This window comes from Xenopus tropicalis, chromosome 7, assembly GCF_000004195.4.
Source record: "Xenopus tropicalis strain Nigerian chromosome 7, UCB_Xtro_10.0, whole genome shotgun sequence".
Lineage (NCBI taxonomy): Eukaryota > Metazoa > Chordata > Amphibia > Anura > Pipidae > Xenopus > Xenopus tropicalis.
The window spans coordinates 90,095,730-90,116,158 of NC_030683.2; the positions used below are offsets into that span (position 1 = coordinate 90,095,730).

Consider the following 20,429-nt stretch of genomic DNA (forward strand, 5'->3'; position numbering starts at 1 on the left):
TCCAGACTAGAGGAACTGACCAATCAGGTCATTTTTTAACCAGACATGGAGTTGCTGGGGAAGCAAACATAGATTTCAATGTATATTTATAGAATAAGCCAAGAAGTCAATGATATTCAGTGGGAATTTGTGCCAGAGGTTAGTGCTGTCTGCCCAAAGTCCCCTATAGCTTATATAAAATGAATTAATAAATATTTACTTGTGATGCCTTGTCTGTGTAAAGTACTTGTATGCTATGCTTTTTCTAAATGCCTTAGATAAATTATGTTAAAAAATGTAAATATAATGTATCTAATGTGGATGTCAGATGGCTTTCTGGGCTTGCTGTCAAATATGTAGAACTTTTGTTTACAATAAAATCCCTAGCATATGCAGAGGAAAACAGTGAGCCAATTGTCAGTGGTTTATAGGACGGCTTTAAAGGTTCCTTGGCAGCAATGTCTCAGTTGAATAACTTTGTTATTCCCAGAGATCAAGAAATTTAGATCAAGAAATTAAGGTGTCTACTTCCTGTGCACTGCCATTTATACTGGGGATGTTGCTATGTAGTACATATATGGGGGGATATGACAAGGGGGTAAATTGCAATATTTAATCCACATTTCCAAGAGTTTATTATTTCTCTTAACAGTTTTGATGAATAAATGGTTCCGGAGTGAGGCACACCAAAAATATTCATGGATTAAGACAATCTTATTTGTTTATTAAGCTTATCAATGCTAAAAACCCACAAACAAACAAAAAAATCCATGATGTTTTCAAGTGAAATCAGTAAAGCCGATAAACATAAAATGGCCCTTTTTAGACAAAGGCATCAAGCACAAATCGGAAAACATACATTTAGTGGCATATTACTTAGTGGACTTTATTTTTAAACCCATCCTTGTTCTTAAGCTGGTGGCAGTTGTAATATCATACAGTGAAACGGTGGTGTATTCATGCAAAGCCTACCTACCTGCCGGTGAGCAAATGATGTGCAAGCCACGCCCTCTGAAACACACCAAGAAAAACAGAAGATTATATTTGAAACTTTTAACGATGTTACTGCAAATCTTCCACAGAAGTGACTATTTTAACCTAGGGGTCCCCTTTATTAAGCCATAGGGCCAGAGCTAGCCAGAGATCATTTTATTGAGGAATTGAGGCAGCTGCAAATGAACAATGGCTGAGGTCTGTAGCTGTTGGTCTCTAGTGACATTTCTCTTTTCCTAACAGGGAGCCAAATGTGTCACAGTACCAGCACAGCGTCAAATTAATTGGGATTTTTTGAAAAGTATAACAAGAAGTATTCCGATCTGCCTGTGTGTCACTTATATAGTCCAGACCTTTAAAGTAATTACTGGCTGCCTTTGTCAGAAGAATAGCAAGAGAAAGTGCCGTATGTGTCTCTGCAAACATCTGAAAGAAGGGAAATAAAAGCCCTCTGCACTATTATACCCAGCTGCCAGCATCGTATTTTCTCCAAAACACTATATTTGAACAAAATTCATTGCTGCTACAAGCCTTAACCATCATTTCTGAAGCGTTGCTAGGTAATTGAATTAATCAGTGTAACATCTGCTAAGAATAGAAAAAAAGTGATTCCCTCCCCTCCCATCCTTCTTCCTAACCTGTATGCCTGAGTATAATGTTTTGGGATGGACACCATAATGCAGTGTACATGGCACATCTAAGAGGGAATAGAGGGTTACACTCTATTAACATATAAACACACGGACAGGCACTATAGGAGATGGATGGGCAGGAACCAACACACAGTAAAGTTTGGCAAAGTCAATGTTAAGAGCAGAAGTAAGAAAATACATTTCCATCATTACAGTAAGGGATAGTATCACATCCACACGACAATAGTGATAATAACAACAATATTGCTTTAAAATATAAACACACTACTTCAAAAAGAGCACTTTTTTATGATAATATTTTAGATATGCTCATATATTTGTTAAAATTGACTTTTTTTTCAAGAAGTGAGATATAATATCACAGCCTCCTGCTTGCAGTCAGACATTACTTTACACTAACCCTGCATTTTTGGCAATATAACCTGCAGACACTAATTATTTCTATTTAGTAAAATATTATAATTATCATGCAGTTGGTGGGATAAAAAAAAATGTTAAAGAAAAAAAACAAAGACATAAAAAAAGAGAGAATATCTTGTAAAACTTACAATGTGTTGATGATTTGTCCGATCCTCAGGCTGGTATTCTCCCCAGAGCAGGAATGGCAATGAGAGAAGATCTAGGCGTTCAAGAAAACATTGCAAATCTTCCAGTTCAATAGGAGATGTAGAGAATTCAGGAAGGAGGAGCAAGTTAGCTTTATGGCTTAGAAGCCCCTTATTGGAATGCGAGTATTACAGCCTCTCTGTTTCTATGTGATTGACTAGAGGATAATTATGTGTTCCCTTTGGGAGACTTAATATTGTAGAACCATAAGACCGGATTGTTTTGGAAAGGGGAATACATTCATGAAGTCAGGAGGTTGAAGCCTTTTGGAATGCTCAGTGTTTGGACAGATGTTAATAACACGTAAGATTGTGAGATTTTAGGGCAAGGACCTCATTCCAGTAGTGTAACGAATTAATAGCACTTTTATACTAAACTGTATTTATTTAACCCCTGGGTGTTGATAGCAGAGTTCCCTTCTTTGTAATCTGCTCCACACTCATTTACCTCTATTAAAATACAAACATCTGTAAACATTATTATATGCCATTACCTTTATCCACTTGATACATACAATGCTAAATCAGTTTATCTACCTAGGAAGGGTGCACATAACTTGAAGCACTTGAGTCTTATATTTCAATTTACCAGGATTCCTTGCAGCACTAGGGGTCCTGTGTTTAATTCCAACCAGGGCACTATGTATATGTTATACCCATGCCTGCATGTATGTCTCATGAATACTCTCATTCCTTACTGTGTGCATATGTGTGTTTGCATGTGATAAAGAAATGGGACAGAGCTGATGGTAATATATGTAAGACTCTTTATTTAAGAAGCTGTTATTGTACAGCTAGGGAATAGAATCAATTTAGGATCACATCATGCCCAATTCTAGTATCACCACAATATGGTAATATGTTATTATGAACTATACATGCCTGCACATAACCAGCAGTACAGTTGTGTGGTTGACCTTATTAAGGTCCCTGTCCTTTATGGACAAAACACTGAGAATGTTTTGATAAGAACAGTAGTGGAACAATACCATTATAAAGGCTGATTTACTCCTCCAAATGAGCAAAGTGCAATTCCAATACCCATATTTCTTTTCACAATACAGCGTTTTCCTCAGAATTCCACTGCGGTTGCAAGGGGGGAGTTGCAATTGTGTTGCTCTCTATTACAAATCAGATACAATTGCACAAAATATTTTTTAAGTCTGGTTAATGTCATTTCTGATGTTTGGCATGTGAGTACTCCCTATTCTTTAGATGAAAGTGCACTGCGGCCATTGAGGCAGGGTGCTGAAGGAACTCTGGAGCTACCGCCTGGTCAGAGCCAAGAACTCAAATGTCAAGTATTTATTAAGTGCAAAAAAATGTAAAAACTTGAATTTAAGGATTCACCATCTAAAAGCTTGCGAGTTTCTATAGAAGTCAATGGGAGCTGCCAGTCAAGCCATATTTTCAAAGCTATGTTTTTTCGAGTTTGTAAATTCGAAAAATTCGAGGTATTCACATTTTTTATTCAAACAAGTTTTCCTTATAAATAAACAAGCATTTGATATGCAAGTTTATTTTATTTAGAAAAACAAAATTCACAAACTCGAAAATTGATAAATAAGCCCACAAAAGTATAAAAGTGCACAGTTTACAGTGGCGTAACTTGGTCATGCTGGGTCCCCCTGTAAAAAAATATCCTAAGGGGGCCTGGTGAGAACGGTGCCTCCCCTTAAGTCTCGTACCATGCCAAACCTCCTGGCCCAGTATATGACTTGTTTCCAAAATATCTGGATGTCTGGGCAGTTCCAAAGTAAGTGGAGCAAATCAGGTTCCTTTGCAGCGAAGGCAACTGGAGTGTTCCAAGTGACCCATCTGGTGCAATTTCTTAGGTGTTACATAAATTTGGCATGTCATTTTGATTTGAATTAGTCTCTTGTACTTATTAATAGGGAATACAGATTATCGTTCACCTCCCCCCAGTCATCTGGGTCTGGGCAAAGACCACTTGAGTTTGACTCTGGATCTAGGGTTATATTTGTGAGTTGTGATTGCTGCATATCTTTTGGAGAGAGTTTTCAGCTTATCTGGGGCAGAAATTATATTTTCTACTGCCTGCACTGATTTTTACACGGTTTTATAAATATGCCCCATTCATTTCCATAATTTCCTGCCAAATTTTCATCCATTTTCACAACGTGCTTATTTGATTTCATGGTTTAATTCATCTGAATTGGTTTAGCATGGATCCTATTTGAATATCTCTAGCTACACCCATTGAATGGAGCACTAGGTTCATGTGAGAAGGGCCAGAGGATTAAGATAAATTATCTAGAACTGTCATTTGCATGCTTTTTTAATCTCATATTAAACTACCAGCGGCACCAAAAATGCAAAATCTCAATGGTTAAATAGGACTTTACACATAAGCTAAATGAGAAATTGGAGACCTTTAAATCAGCACTGTACAATAAGTGGGTGCCATACAATGGACATACAGAGTAACTAATAAAGCAACCAATAACCGATACAAGAGGTGAAGAGCTTACAATCTACAAGGAGAAAGGGTTGAGACACAAGGTGTGGGAATGGGAACGTAATAAGCGGGTTGGATGGTACCTAGAGATAAGTTCAGAGATGTAGGGTGGGGCAGAGTTATGAACTGCTTTAAATGTGAGAGTCATTAGTTTGAATTGTATCCTGGATGGTAGTGCAGGGATTGGCAGAGTGGCATGGCAGAGAAGGACAGTTAGAGAGGTGTATGAGCCTGACAGCAGTGTTCATTATGGATTGGAGAGGGGCCAGTCCCTGAAAGGGAAGGCCAATTAGCAGAGAATACTAGCCACATATTAGATCCACATCCTGCATGGTAAATTAGCAATTATGTGCAGCAATGCAGCATGCATAAAATGAATTGCTAACTAGTTATTAAAGGGGTGAGGGGACAACCCTAATAATCAGTAAAGTTAATGTTAACTCCTACTTATATCATGGATACATTCCTTCCTGTTCCGGGCATGTGCCTTTTTCTCTCCTCCTTGTCTCACCTGCAAGACTGCCTTTCTGCTTCTCCTTAGATTTCTATGTTACATCCCAATCAGACTCTCGCTTTCTGCGCTGGACTTTGCAATGTTCCCTAAAGATCCAACTTTTCAGGAATTCATATTGCACTCAATCTAGTTTAACCTAAAAAGCTATATGATCAAATAACTTAATCCATTAAATGTTTTACTCCAGTATTTTTCTCCATCCTTTGATCTTTGCATGGAATTTCTTATTATATAATATATCAAACTGCAGTCATTAAATCTGTTGTAAAAATAGTGTAAATTATTGTCTTTTGATTAATAAATGATAAAGGACATAATACAAATTCTGGGACACTTTGATATTCATTACTGTGGGTGGGGAAAATGTAGAGACATCAAATAACCCTATGTCATTAGAGTGATAATGATCCAGTTCTAACAATCCCCATTTCTCCTGACACTAAACAGCAACGTGATATAAGGTCTCTGAAATGCCTGGAGTGGATCATTATCACCCTAATGGCCTGGGGTTAGTTGACAGGTCTGCAAATGACTTTACATGTAGACCAGTGATGTCCAATATGCAGTATTTGATCTGCGGCTGAACTGCATAAAAAGGCTGAAGGTTTGGACTGGATTCCCCTTTATTTACAGAAATTATTTCCAATGCAAATCAGCATCTCAGTAATCCCTGCCTTTATTGCTCCTAGTTTCTTATTCCTGTTGTTTTTATATCAAACAGCTATATAAAATATACTGGGCCCGATTCGCTTTTTTGTGTTAAATTAGTCGCGATAATTAGCGCGCGATTCACCATAGTATTATCGCGTGCGTTAAGTCGCCATATCGCATGCGTTATTTGTCGCGCGACCGCATGCGCTAGTTTTAATGCATGTGTTAATTTCCGCGCTGAAAAGAATACGATCGCATGATTCACTATAACTTAGGCGCGCTAAATATCGCATTCGGCTATGCGAAAATTAACACCTACTACAGACAGGCGAAAAATTTTAGAAAAGTACAGTAAATGAGTTTTTTGCAATAAAATATGGACTTACAGTGTTACAGTGTATGTTTCTTTTTACTCAATTTCACTAAAGTCTTGGCATGTATGGAATTTTGCTACTAATATACAGTACTATAGCGGTAAATATTTAGTCGCCAAAATATACAGTACAATAGTGGTAAATATTTAGTCGCGATAATATACAGTACTGTAGCGGAGAATATTTTGTTGCGCAAAATACATTACTATGTATATTTTGGCGATTTTTTTTTTAATCTCGCGACTTGCGGACATTTTGTGGCCATTTTGTAATCTCGTGACATGTGCGACTTGGGGCCATTTTGTGTCATTGAGCCTGCAGCCACACTACAGAGAGGATCATGCCTGGGGTTTCTGATCTGCTACCAGGGGAGAGGCGCTATATTATCAGCATGCTCCTGCGCTCAGGATATGACGACCTGCCGCTGGGGGACTTAGGGGTCCACGAGAGGAAGAGGGCAATCCTGGGCGAGCTTCGTATTGTATATATATATATATATATATATATATAAATACACATCTATTTTCAAATACATATGCATAAATAAGTTTAAAGCAGGGGGGAAGCAGCAGGAAGCGGCCCATAGTGTGAGTCATTTGGGGAAGGGCCACGAATGTTTTAGGGGGCCCTGGCTAACAATGTCTGTGTGTTCTTTGTATTGATGTGAGGGTTCACAGGGGGAGGGGCCATTGGGGGCGTGGGAGGAGGGGGGCCCAAAAAATGTTGTTGTGAGGGGCCCTGTTATTTATGATGGTGTATGAATGTATATATATATAATATATTACACAAAATAACATCTTGCAATACTATCTCACAGAACTTCAGCTGGCGCCTCCTCCCCAGGCCCAACCCCAGGCTCTCCAGGCTCCTGTGGCCCAGCAGGCTCCACTGGCCCCCGAGGCCCGACCTGTGGCCCCCGAGGCTAGACCAGCGGCCCCTGAGGCCAGACCTGCGGCCCCCGAGGCCAGACCAGCGGCCCCAGAGGCCAGACCAGCGGCCCCAGAGGCCAGACAACTGGCCCCCGAGGCCCCAGGACCATCGGCCCAAGAGGCTGAAGAGGCCCCCGAGGCCGAATATGCCCCCGAGGCATATTTCTCCCCTTGATTCCTCCCCCAGTTTCCCCCCAGGCCCTTGAGTTCTCCCCCCAGGCCCCGGACTCCCCCCAGGCCAAGCGCTGGGTGCCAGGTTCTCCTGCGCACGAGGGACCATCAGTGCAGGAGGACCTGGCCAACATGAAGGCCGAGCTGGCCCAGTGGAACAACTAAAGAGGGATATTAGAGAACTCAAGGGCAGCAAGCCCTAAGTTTTTTTTTTCCCCCCTTTTTTATTTTATTATATTAAGTAAAAGTTTTTAGTTTTCTACTTTTGAACTGAGTAATGTCTAATTATTTTTCTTTCCTTGATATGGTATTCTATACTTTCATGTAGTTTCCCCTACACTCTTACATTTATCAGTAACACATCAATATGCTATATGGTTTAAATGTTTGCAAATATTCTGCCAACAATTTTGTCTTTAGCCCATTTTGCTGAATAGTAAAACTTGCGTTAATTAGTACGTAGCGTATTTTCTGGCGTGTGTGATAACTGCCAATCCAATGTTTTGTTGCCAGAATAATTGCAATATTATATTTGTCCCCGTTTAATAAAGTGCCCATAAAATATTTGCCAATTATTCTGTGTCTAAAATCTCTCACTTAATTTAAGCCACTTTAGCAAACGGACCCCTAAGTATTTGGCTAAATATTGTTAAATGCCCCCCCCCCCATTTTATTATCTCTAGCACTTCTTTTTTTTTCTTACTTATATTTTTATTGGTTTTTTGGGGTTTTTTTTGCAAATAAACTTTTATACAGCACCTCTCTAGCACTCTGTGCTCTCCCAGGGCAAAATGTCGCCAGTTTTATGCTGCCGATTGTCGCGTGCGTAATGTCGCGACAAATAGCGCATGCGATAAATAGCGTGCATGCGGAAAATACCGCAAATTTATCGCAGCAAAATTATCGCATGAATACCGTGCGTAAAATAGCGCAAGTATGCTTATAGTGAATCGAACTAAAAGTCGCGAAAATTAAGACGCGATAAAATTTTTACCGCACGCTAAAAATAGCGCACGTTAAATCACACTTTAGTGAATCGGGCCCATTATGTTTTATATCTAAGGGTAAAAAAATCATTTTTACAATGTTGTTTTTATGATTAAAACTGCCTTAAGATTTATCTAGGTGCATAAAATAAGAGTAATTCTTGAATCTCTGCTGGACCTTAAAGAGAATTGCAAGTGGGGATATAATATGTCAAACAAAAGTTCAGCTGCACATGATTAGCTGCAATTTTTATAGTAAAATTTTCTTATAATGGGAATAGTGATTGTCAGTACAGATCTAAGGATCCCCTTCCACTTTGTTTCCCATGGAACCCTCAGGCACCTTTCTAAATAACACTGGGTGTCATTTGTCTTCAGAGCAAGATGTTTGTAATCTACACAATGCATTCATGGTTACTGTAAACTTTCCTTACCTGCTACCCATTCTGTCCCTTATCCTATTGGTTTACACCTTGACTCATATAAAAAGACTATAGTGCTCATTTACAACCACAAGTACTGCTGCATTCACACAAATTCCCCAAAGTCAATTGCACGTACAACCCACAACCCCCAAATGTGCTCCTTGCACTTCTGTATAGCTATGTTTGCAGCCTCTGACTTCCTGTTCTGAATCAAGTGCTCCTGCACCTGTTGCAGAGGAATTGGTGTTAATACCAACACAATTCTGATTGATACTAAGAAGTAGTACTCAGTGCATTAAATCCCATTTCTCAAAGGTAATTGCGTCAAAATGCACGGTTAGCTCTTCCATATAGTTGCACTTGGTGCTTCTCAGTCCTTCCTCCCTCCCATTCTGAATTGAGCACAGTTACAATTGAAGAACGGGAACCAAACACCAGAAAACACACCAACACATGACTAGATATTTGTGATTTTGTGTAAATGAGTTTAATAGTGGTTTCTAAAATCTCTAAAACCATGAAAATGTTGATAAATTCTTTTCTGGGAAATTTTCCTATCTGCATTCAGGCAGGTAGTGTTCTCCTGGCACAAATGGACAAGCTAAGCTGTGCACACACGCATTTTGAGGCCACCGCACACAAATTGTGGTGCACAGAAAGAATTTTTGTATTTATTCTGCCCGCGGGTTTAAAATATGCACACAAAAGATTTTTTTTTTGCATACATAGGCAAGAAGGAATTAGAGGGAACATTGACTGGGTGGCATATCATGTTTATGTTCATGTTTAGGAGAGATAGTTGCTGAAGAAATTGGCTGTTTTTGTGGGGAATCACCCAAAATTAGGTGAAGGAGAAAGGGACAGCAGCAAAAGTTAACATTACAAGAGCATATTCATGTTAAAGTTAACTAAACAAGTACAGCAGGAATAGTGTTCATTATGGGCTTCTGTACCAGCCCAAGGCAACCACAGCCCTTTAGTAGGGATGTTTTGTGCCTCCAAAGATGCCCCAGTAGCTCCTCATCTTCTTTTCTGCTGATTCCCTGCACATGTTCATTTCTGTTTTCAGTCATCTGAACTTTAATGTAACAGTATAAGGCTGATTAGTATTTAATTCAGATTATTAGTACATGGCAGCTCTGAAACTAGAAGATCACTATACAAAATATGACATTGCTAGCCAAATTCATTTTCAGGGTTCAGTTCTCCTTTAAAATCCAGTCATCTCCATTGAGCTCTGTATTAAGTATACATAATGCCTAAGCACTCCTGGGCTTCCCTTATCCAGAAAACCCTTCTTAGAACTACAGGAATTTGTAGGGTCTTCCTTTGTAATATCCCTCTGTCAAATAATACAATCCGGTAGCAGAAAATGGTGATTTATTTGTGCCACAAACAGGTAATATTTCTGGATTTATAGCAGTCCCTTATCAAGCCTAACTCCTACTGTATGTAGAACAATCAGCAATACATAAGTACAAAGGGGGGTCACAAATGTTCACCCATAATTTCCCCAGACACCCAAATTTACTAATCCTAAGAATCATATGGGGGAAAACACTTCATTGAGCTCACTGCAATGCAAAGCAGTATGCCCATCCAGTTTGATGACCTAAAGGTTCTCTATCTGTAGATTCTATGCTAACAGAACGATCCAATCCCACCTAGCAATGTTCAAATCTTTACCTTTGTGGACACATTGAAATACAGTATATGGGCCACAGTAAAGGTGACAAATGAACATCAATATTCTTCCCATATGTTGCAGTTTTTTTCAGCCCTGTGTTTTTGTCATTTTAATAGATTCAACGTTCAAACGTTTAAGAAATATTTGAATAACATTGATGTTAGGACCCTTTGGGAAACTCTTGTGTGCTTTAACAGGCTCAGAAAATCCACAGCTTGCATGTATAGTATAGAGTAGCAGCCAGCTCCTGCTGGCGCAACACACATTCTGTTAAACATTATTCTGACTGTCCTTTGTATCACATGGGACAAAATGGAACTGTTACCATTCATAAAAATTTAAAGCCAGCAGCCAAGTGATAATACAAGTATACCTGTCTTCCAGAATGCTCGGGACCTGGGGTTTTCCGGATAAGCTGTCATTCTGTAATTTGGATCAACATACTTTAAAGAGCACTTATCTCAAGGAAATTGCTTCCCCCACACTCCAGTTGGTGAAAAATATAGAATTTCTCTTTTAAAAAAAAAAAAAAGCCCCCTAGAGCACAGTGGGAGGGAGCTCCTGGGGCAGGCACCATGTTGTGGCACAGATATGCGAATAATGAGCGAGTACCACAACTTGATCATTAAGTCAATATCTGTGATGTGGGGGGGGGGGTAAGTCGCATTATACGCATGCACATAATGAGCGAGAGGAGAGCCTACATGCTAAGTAACATGGCCGCCCACATGGAAGCCCTCTATTAGCCTGCACCTCTGGTGGGAGAAGCAATTTCCTTGGGATAGGTGCACTAAGTCTACTAAAAAATCCTTCAACATTAATTAGACTTAACACCATTGTTTTGCCCCCAATAAGGATTAATTATATCTTAGTAAAGTACAAGGTACCGTTTCATTATTACAGAGAACATTTTTTTTACATGATTTGATTAGAATAGAGTTTGGAGATGGCCTTCCCGTAATCCTGGACTTTACGAATAATGGGATTCCAGAAAACGATCCCAGACCTGTATGACTGAAGCACTAAAACAGATCCAAGCCAGTAATTTCATCTATTAACAAACATGTATTTGGTTAGTAAATGTGGACCCTGTATTATATATAAATATAAATAACAACATATGAAATCCATATGATTTTCTAAAAGTCATAGCAGGAATTAGAGACCTTTCACACGCTAGTATGGATTGCATAGGAAAGCAAGCCCCGTGTTATTGGCAAGCATATCATCCTTAGTGTTTCCAGGAAATGTCCCATTTAGGTGCTGTTTATCTGTTCCCTTCCCAAATGACTCTAATTCAGAGTTTGAACACCAGGTTTTAGGAAAATTTGTACCAAAATATTTATTTGAAGAAGTATTAACATTGACTGCAACCATAATAAATGAAGAACAGTCTATCATTCTAGCCTGTCAGTTTCCATAGTGATTTCAGGTTATATATTCAATAAATTTGGTCAGCTGGTCTGGAGTTTGTTCTGCTTGCCTGAAGGCACTGCGTTTCCATCTCTCTGAGGCGTCCAAAGCTGCATAACATATATAACCAAAGTCTTTTAATTGCTTTTTTTAAGCTTCGCCTACCATCTTATATACCAAATGCCAGTCTGAAATATAAACATATAACAAAATAGGAGCAAATATGTGAAAACGGATGCATAAACTAGCAGAAACTAATGGAGAAAATGGTGGTTTTGAACCAGAGTGAGAGAGGGAGGCAGAGAGACTTCTGAGAGAAGTACTGATGGAATAAAACATCATGGTCAAAGTTGTAGTTTTATTAATAGATAAAGATGTGCAAACTTTGACACTTTATACATAGGCCACCAATTACTTAGCTGTTATCAGTGGTTACCTTTTTAAAGAAATCGCTCTTGCTTGCCAACACTCTAATAGACTCTACTTACTTACTAACCTGTGGATTTTTTTTTCTGATTCAGATTTTTAGCACTAAAAGTCACAGAAAATAAAAGTCGCACCTTTTCCAAGATTTGCTATGCGACAAAACTGCTAAAAATCCAAATCTGACAATTCACTAGCTAAAACTTGCTGAGATCATGTAGAAGTCAATGGCAGATGTTCCTTCCCTGGAGGATCCTTCTTTTGCTTCAAAACTTTAGAGGTTTAAGATTTTTGACAATTGTTTTGTGCAACAATTCAAAAAAGTTGCAGTTTCCATCTGACAAAAAATTCAGATTTTTTAGTAAATGTTTATTCGAGTTTATTCTAATTTTGAAATAAAAAAAAATGAGAAATGAGTTTTAGTAAATCTGCCTCCTGTCATAGGAACAAAAAATTATACAGTGGTGTGAAAAACTATTTGCCCCCTTCCTGATTTCTTATTCTTTTGCATGTTTGTCACACTTAAATGTTTCTACTCATCAAAAACCGTTAACTATTAGTCAAAGATAACATAATTGAACACAAAATGCAGTTTTTAAATGAAGGTTTACGTTATTAAGGGAGAAAAAAAACTCCAAATCTACATGGCCCTGTGTGAAAAAGTGATTGCCCCCTTGTTAAAAAATAACTTAACTGTGGTTTATCAATTTCAATTTCAATATCAATTTCTGTAGTCACCCCCAGGCCTGATTACTGCCACACCTGTTTCAATCAAGAAATCACTTAAATAGGAGCTACCTGACACAGAGAAGTAGACCAAAAGCACCTCAAAAGCTAGACATCATGCCAAGATCCAAAGAAATTCAGGAACAAATGAGAACAAAAGTAATTGAGATCTATCAGTCTGGTAAAGGTTATAAAGCCATTTCTAAAGCTTTGGGACTCCAGCGAACCACAGTGAGAGCCGTTATCCACAAATGGCAAAAACATGGAACAGTGGTGAACCTTCCCAGGAGTGGCCGGCCGACCAAAATTACCCCAAGAGCGCAGAGACAACTCATCCGAGAGGCCACAAAAGACCCCAGGACAACATCTAAAGAACTGCAGGCCTCACTTGCCTCAATTAAGGTCAGTGTTCACGACTCCACCATAAGAAAGAGACTGGGCAAAAACGGCCTGCATGGCAGATTTCCAAGGCGCAAACCACTTTTAAGCAAAAAGAACATTAAGGCTCGTCTCAATTTTGCTAAAAAACATCTCAATGATTGCCAAGACTTTTGAGAAAATACCTTGTGGACCGACGAGACAAAAGTTGAACTTTTTGGAAGGTGCGTGTCCCGTTACATCTGGCGTAAAAGTAACACAGCATTTCAGAAAAAGAACATCATACCAACAGTAAAATATGGTGGTGGTAGTGTGATGGTCTGGGGTTGTTTTGCTGCTTCAGGACCTGGAAGGCTTGCTGTGATAGATGGAACCATGAATTCTACTGTCTACCAAAAAATCCTGAAGGAGAATGTCCGGCCATCTGTTCGTCAACTCAAGCTGAAGCGATCTTGGGTGCTGCAGCAGGACAATGACCCAAAACACACCAGCAAATCCACCTCTGAATGGCTGAAGAAAAACAAAATGAAGACTTTGGAGTGGCCTAGTCAAAGTCCTGACCTGAATCCTATTGAGATGTTGTGGCGTGACCTTAAAAAGGCGGTTCATGCTAGAAAACCCTCAAATAAAGCTGAATTACAACAATTCTGCAAAGATGAGTGGGCCAAAATTCCTCCAGAGCGCTGTAAAAGACTCGTTGCAAGTTATCGCAAACGCTTGATTGCAGTTATTGCTGCTAAGGGTGGGCCAACCAGTTATTAGGTTCAGGGGGCAATTACTTTTTCACACAGGGCCATGTAGGTTTGGATTTTTTTTCTCCCTAAATAATAAAAACCCTCATTTAAAAACTGCATTTTGTGTTTACTTGTGTTATCTTTGACTAATAGTTAAATGTGTTTGATGATCAGAAACATTTTGTGTGACAAACATGCAAAAGAATAAGAAATCAGGAAGGGGGCAAATAGTTTTTCACACCACTGTATAAAAGATCTCTTTTTCTGAATTTAGTTACTTTCCTGTTGGGCTAGAACAGCGGTTCTCAACCTGTGGCTCGGGACCCCGTTGGGGGTCGAACGACCCTTTCACAGGGGTCGCCTAAGACCATCGGAAAACACATATTTCCAAAGGTCTTAGGAATAACTTTATGGTTGGGAGTCACCACAACATGAGGATTATTAAAAGGGTTGCGGCATTAGGAAGGTTGAGAACCACTGTTCTAGGACTCAATAGTACAGTACAGTAAAAGCACAGAATGAGAGGACATTATTATTCTGCCCATACTAAACCTGCTAGTAGGATTTTTTTAGTAGACTTGAGGTATGGAGATCTAAATTACAGAAAGATCCCTTATCCAGAAAACCCCAGATCCTGAGCATTCTTGATAAAAGGTTACATACCTGTGCTGCATTGCAAAATATATTGCCATTATTTATTAATAATAATAATAATAATAATAATAATAATAACAACAACAACAACAACAACAACAACAACAACAACAACAACAACAATTACAGTTCCTATGCCATTAATGAATATAAATGCTGTTTTTGCACACCTTTTTAAAATATGCATCGTAATGTATTTCACGTATTTAGTTAGGGGGGGAGACAGTATCCCTATTAATATTGCTGTTTTTCAGTCTCAATTCAGTCTCTACATTAAGAAAAAAATAATACAGTGCAAAGGGAAACAAGGGAAAGCAAATCAATCAGTGATAATGTATTTGGAATGGGAAGAGCTGTACAAGTGTAGCACAAGAGAGGAAACCCATATTTATCAGAGGTTGGCAGTTTGACACAGTAGCTTGTATAAAGTAACACACGCCACAACTGAATATGCTTCTATGTGGGGTTAAACAGGGGTACAGATATTTCATTTTGAAGTTCAGAAGACAGATTAAAATATGAATGGATAGTACTGCAAGCTCAAAACCATTAACCAACAATTAAAAAAGGAACTATTGTAAAGAAACCATCAGATCAATGAGACCTGATTAATAGAATAGAAAATAAGGGGTATCATTTCCTTTGGCAATCAATGGAGAGCAGTGTTCGCTAATTGATGTAGTACATTATTCTTATTGTCAGTTCCCCCTTTTTATATGGTAGTTCAATCTATTGACTGGCGAGAAAAATGTGAGCTGTAATATTTTAGGCTTTAATGCACCATCCATGAAGCAAGACAGGGTAATTAAAAAGAAATATGGGTAGCCCATTTCAGTTTTCAGCGCAATGTGATTTTGTTTTAATCACAACCATCTCCAAGTATAAGGCCCCATGTCACAAGGTATCTGACAGTTGTTACTCTGGGGACATCTCATTGGGCGTTAAAGAGATTATGTGTGCTGTGCTGTGCTATATTGATAATTCCTTGGCTGCCTCCTACCTCCCCTTCACAAAGCCCAGTAGATAAATCAACATAGGCGCTTTTCATTCTCTTGTTGTCCTTAGCAACGCCTGCATAGGAACGATCAGTTACAGGATCCCTCATTTTGTTATGCTGCTCAGTAGTCTTCCATGGGATTGAAAAACAAAAATGACATATGCATTGGAGCATGCAAATGCATAGCTTTCATTCTAAACAAAAACTTTAAATGTTATATTAAATGTTTTTGTATCTTTATCTCACAATTCATAGAACTACATAAAAATGGCTGCTCTTAACCAATGAAGAAGCTTCCTAGGCTCTCCTATAATGATACCTCCAGTTTAAAGCATGATCAAAGCGACTACTACTGAATGTTCCTTTCCATTTAGAAGAATTTAAATATTCTGTGTGCAAGAGTAGAATGAAAAATGAAAATGCAAGATGCAGTGGGGAGAAAATGAATATTATTGGGGCACACAATGCCAAGGGTAAAGGCAAAATAGAAATAAAACCTGTGATTTAACACCTAGGGGGACATTTATTAATGTACGAACGCTCCAAGCGTATTTTCTGCGACAATTTCGTACCTATTGACAAAATTTGTGAGACAAAAATCATATTGTCGTGCCGAGTACGAAAGTTTTGGATTCATTCAAGCTTCGTTATCGTGACTTCCTTGGGCCGGGTTGGAGCTGCAGAGTGCCATTGAGCCCTATGGGAGACTTTCCTTGGGCTGGGTTGGAGCTGCAGAGTGCCATTGAGCCCTATGGGAGACTTTCCTTGGGCCAGGTTGGAGCTGCAGAGTGCCATTGAGCCCTATGGGAGACTTTCCTTGGGCCAGGTTGGAGCTGCAGAGTGCCATTGAGCCCTATGGGAGACTTTCCTTGGGCCGGGTTGGAGCTGCAGAGTGCCATTGAGCCCTATGGGAGACTTTCCTTGGGCCAGGTTGGAGCTGCAGAGTGCCATTGAGTCCTATGGGAGACTTTCCTTGGGCCAGGTTGGAGCTGCAGAGTGCCATTGAGCCCTATGGGAGACTTTCCTTGGGCCAGGTTGGAGCTGCAGAGTGCCATTGAGTCCTATGGGAGGCTTCCAAAATCATGCACAGAAGGATCAAAGTCAGAAAGGTTTTCCCGCTGTTTTCAACCGTTCGGTACAAAAATGTTGTGACTTTTGGAGCGCCAATACAATATTATCATGACTATTCTGATTTTTTCGTAAGCATTTTCATGATATTAGCGATCATCAGGAATGATCGTATCCAATCCGAATTTTACCCATTTCGGGATTCGAACCCGTGATTTGATGCATGTAGCCCCTAGAGTGCAGAATGGGGCGTGGGATCAGTATCAATACTAAATCGTGTGTCAGTATAGGATTTTTTCAGTGCGTGCCACTAAAGCAATCAATTGTCCTGCCTACTACCTAATTCTGGTGAGATTTAAATCTTTGACCAAAACCACTTGGATCCTTCCAGACCTAATAAGCAGCTTTTTGACATGTATATGGGGTCAACCAATGTGCCCTCTGGAATGACATCTTGCTGAAAATCAGCCTGGTTTAAAAATCCCTTCAGGAAGAGGAAAACATTGGCTCGTTGATGAAGTCCTTGCCCCTGCAGCCTGCATTGCTAGTTCTATATTGCCCCCCACCCCTCAGTGTGGGTATACTGGGGTAACATCCACTCTTTTCACAACCTTGTGTAATAAGTGGATCTTTATGTGTGAATCTGTATGGCCAGTGTATAGTATGATCATCAATCAGTTGCCTAAATGTGGATGGGCGAAGACTAATAAATCTGCCAATTGGCCTTAGGTGACTATTCTTATTACTTATAGTGATATGCAAGGGTTAACAAAAGTTTAAAAATCTTTTAGCACATACATTATGGTTTTTTAAAAGAAGTAAGTCACAGCAGGCCTAGTAGTGTGACAAGATTAGCATTTTATTGCGTGGTGGCAGCATTGCTTCCTTTCAGCGCTGGAGTCATAGATTTGGGTCCAGCCAAGGCACTACATAAAAGAAGTTTGTATATTCTCTCCATTTCTGTGTGGGTTTCCCCTAGGTAATCCTGTTTCTTCCCAAAAAGATACAGGCAGGGTAATTGGCTCTTGATCAGGTTGACCATAGTGTGTGTGAATGTGATAGTGACCTTAGAGTGTAAGCTCCTCTGGGGCAGGGACAGACATGTATGATATATAATCTCTATCAAGCACTGCATAATATATCAGCTCTGAATGAAAGGATAACGATGAAAATTTTATAGAATAAAAAAACTAAAGATTTCTGGAAAATAAGGGGCTTTAGGACCAAAAAATATCTTGGATGTTTTGGCCAATAATAAAAACCATGAATAGGTGGCAGTAACTGAAAATGAGTATTAATGAAATCACCTATGTGTCTTTGACAATGAGGGCCACGTTCAGTCATTCAGCTTTCAGAAGCTTATTGTCATGAGCAGCCAAAAATCACTGTGGTAACTGTTGCCATAGAAACATTGGCCAAGAGCAGAAGAGATTCTCTTAATCTCACAACTGGTTAAGACATTTTATTCATTTGATTTTTTTCAAGAAACTTTATTTTTGAACGTGACAACTGCAGTATTTTTATGTTACAGCACTTGCTAATAAAACGTTGGCTTTCCATTTACATATGGCATTCTGGAAAGAAAAATCATGTGAGCAGCCACATGGGGCTCACCAACACTTAACATCTGAGTGTGGCTCACGAGTACAAAAGCTTGGGAATCCCTGGTTTAGAGCATGTACTATAGGCCCACTTCCCTAACGCTGATGATAAATATCATTGCATCACTCTGGCTGTGCAGTAGGGAAATGTTTGTTGAATTATTGGCTCATTTTTCAATTTGGGAGAAGAAAAGGGCAAATAATATTTATATCTAAGCAGCAGCTGCCGACCTCATTCACTTTGTAACGGTCCTCATAACTGCAGCTCCAGAATCTTAGTTTTCCCTCACACAAATAAGCCCACCAGATTATGCTCTGATTTTCATTTTATATCTGTACAAACACACGGTTATGGCATGGCTAGATTCTGCAAAGTGCATCTTCCTCTCACACTGCTAATATTGATTCAGTCTAGAGGCCTTTGCCGTTTCCCAATACAGGGTGAGAAATAGGTCCTGGGTTCTTATTTATGAATACTCATAAGTAGAACCAAAACTTAGATAAAGAAGTAGGGCAGAAATGTTGTACATTATAGTTTGTGCTTCTGTACCAGCTCAAGGCAACCACAACCCTTTAGCAGGGAAAATCTGTGCCTCCAAAGATGCCCCCAGTAGCTCCCCATCTTCTTTTCTGTGGATTCACTGCTCATGCTCTGTGCTATTGTCAGTTACTGAGTGCAGGGACCAAAACACAATAGACTGTATATATAGAATATAAATGTCACAATGTAAGGCAGATTAGTAATTAATACAGATAATGACTACATGTCAACTCTGAAGCCAGTGCAATTAACATCAGAATTTAATGTAGTGCCAGTTTATATGACAGGCCAACCACATATTCTGCTTGATAATTTGCAACAACCCCTAAGCTTAGATTCCCATCAGCTTCCCAGAGCCTACTGAGCATGTGCATGTCACTGACACATCTAACAAAATGATGGGGAGCTCCTGTGACAAGTTTGAAGGCCTGAATCATTGCTGCTATGGAGAGGCTGAACCTTTAGAAGGGTGCAGTAAGTTCAGCATATAAAATAAGGCATTTCTAGCCATATTTAATTTAGGGTTTAGTTCTCTAAATGCAAGGTCAGAAATCTAAAAGTAAGAATCTACCAATACATTTCAGCAACATTTTCATTCATAAGCTAGAATTCTTATACAGGTATAACATCTATTATATGGAATAAATAAATATGGTACTATATTATTATTATTATTATTATATAGGACACCATAGTAAAAAAAATGTATTAATTCGCCTAAATAGAATCTGTGGGCAATGGTCTTCTCATAATGTTGAGCTTTTTGGATATCAGATTTCCAGGAAAAGAGATTGTACACATATATATATTATACATTTAAGTATTCTGGGGAGGGCTACAAATCTTTGGAGGAGAAACCAGATAAACATTTGCAGAAGTGTTAGAATAGGCCATGTAAGTAATCCGCAAATAGTTGGATTTTCCTTAAACCACCAAGTTTTGTTACCTGCCCAGTGAAACAATCTTGTGACTTGGCACAGAGGCTGCTGCCCAAGTTCAGTACAGTATGTTACAGAGTAGTGTAATCTCTTGGATTGGCCACTCAACCCTCCAGCTAATTGACCATAATCCTCTATTAACCATTTCTTATAAGGATTGTACAAAAACATTTATATTGTGCTATGTAATGGGGAAATAGACCCAAATGCAGGCAATTTCCTGAGGAAAAAAAATAGACTACATTGGGATACTTCAGACTTCAGGACAACATAGGCTTTTTAAATATGCCTAAATTTACATGTAATTCCACTTCTTCTGTACATATAACTCAAATACCTAAAATGTAAGAAAAAATATTCTATACATTCTTGAATAATACAAACAAAATGTGTGTAATTTTATACAGATTCCTGAATTCTTTAGCCCAAAAACCTAGAACCACCTTGACCCAGATATACCACTAAGTTAAAAAATCTGCAACAAAACTCATTACCAATAACTAATTTTCA

The 20,429-nt window shown here is 39.0% G+C and overlaps 1 protein-coding gene across 1 annotated transcript in view; it reads right to left on the reverse strand.

Moving 5' to 3' along the window:
- Positions 1–2,278, reverse strand: part of grik5-like.1 (glutamate receptor KA2) — a 31,554-nt gene extending 29,276 nt beyond the window's left edge. Inside the window, 2 exon segments of the mRNA NM_001079097.2 lie at positions 956–990; positions 2,174–2,278. The gene's annotated coding sequence lies outside the window, so the exon portion shown is untranslated.
- Between the last annotated feature and the right edge of the window lie 18,151 nt (positions 2,279–20,429).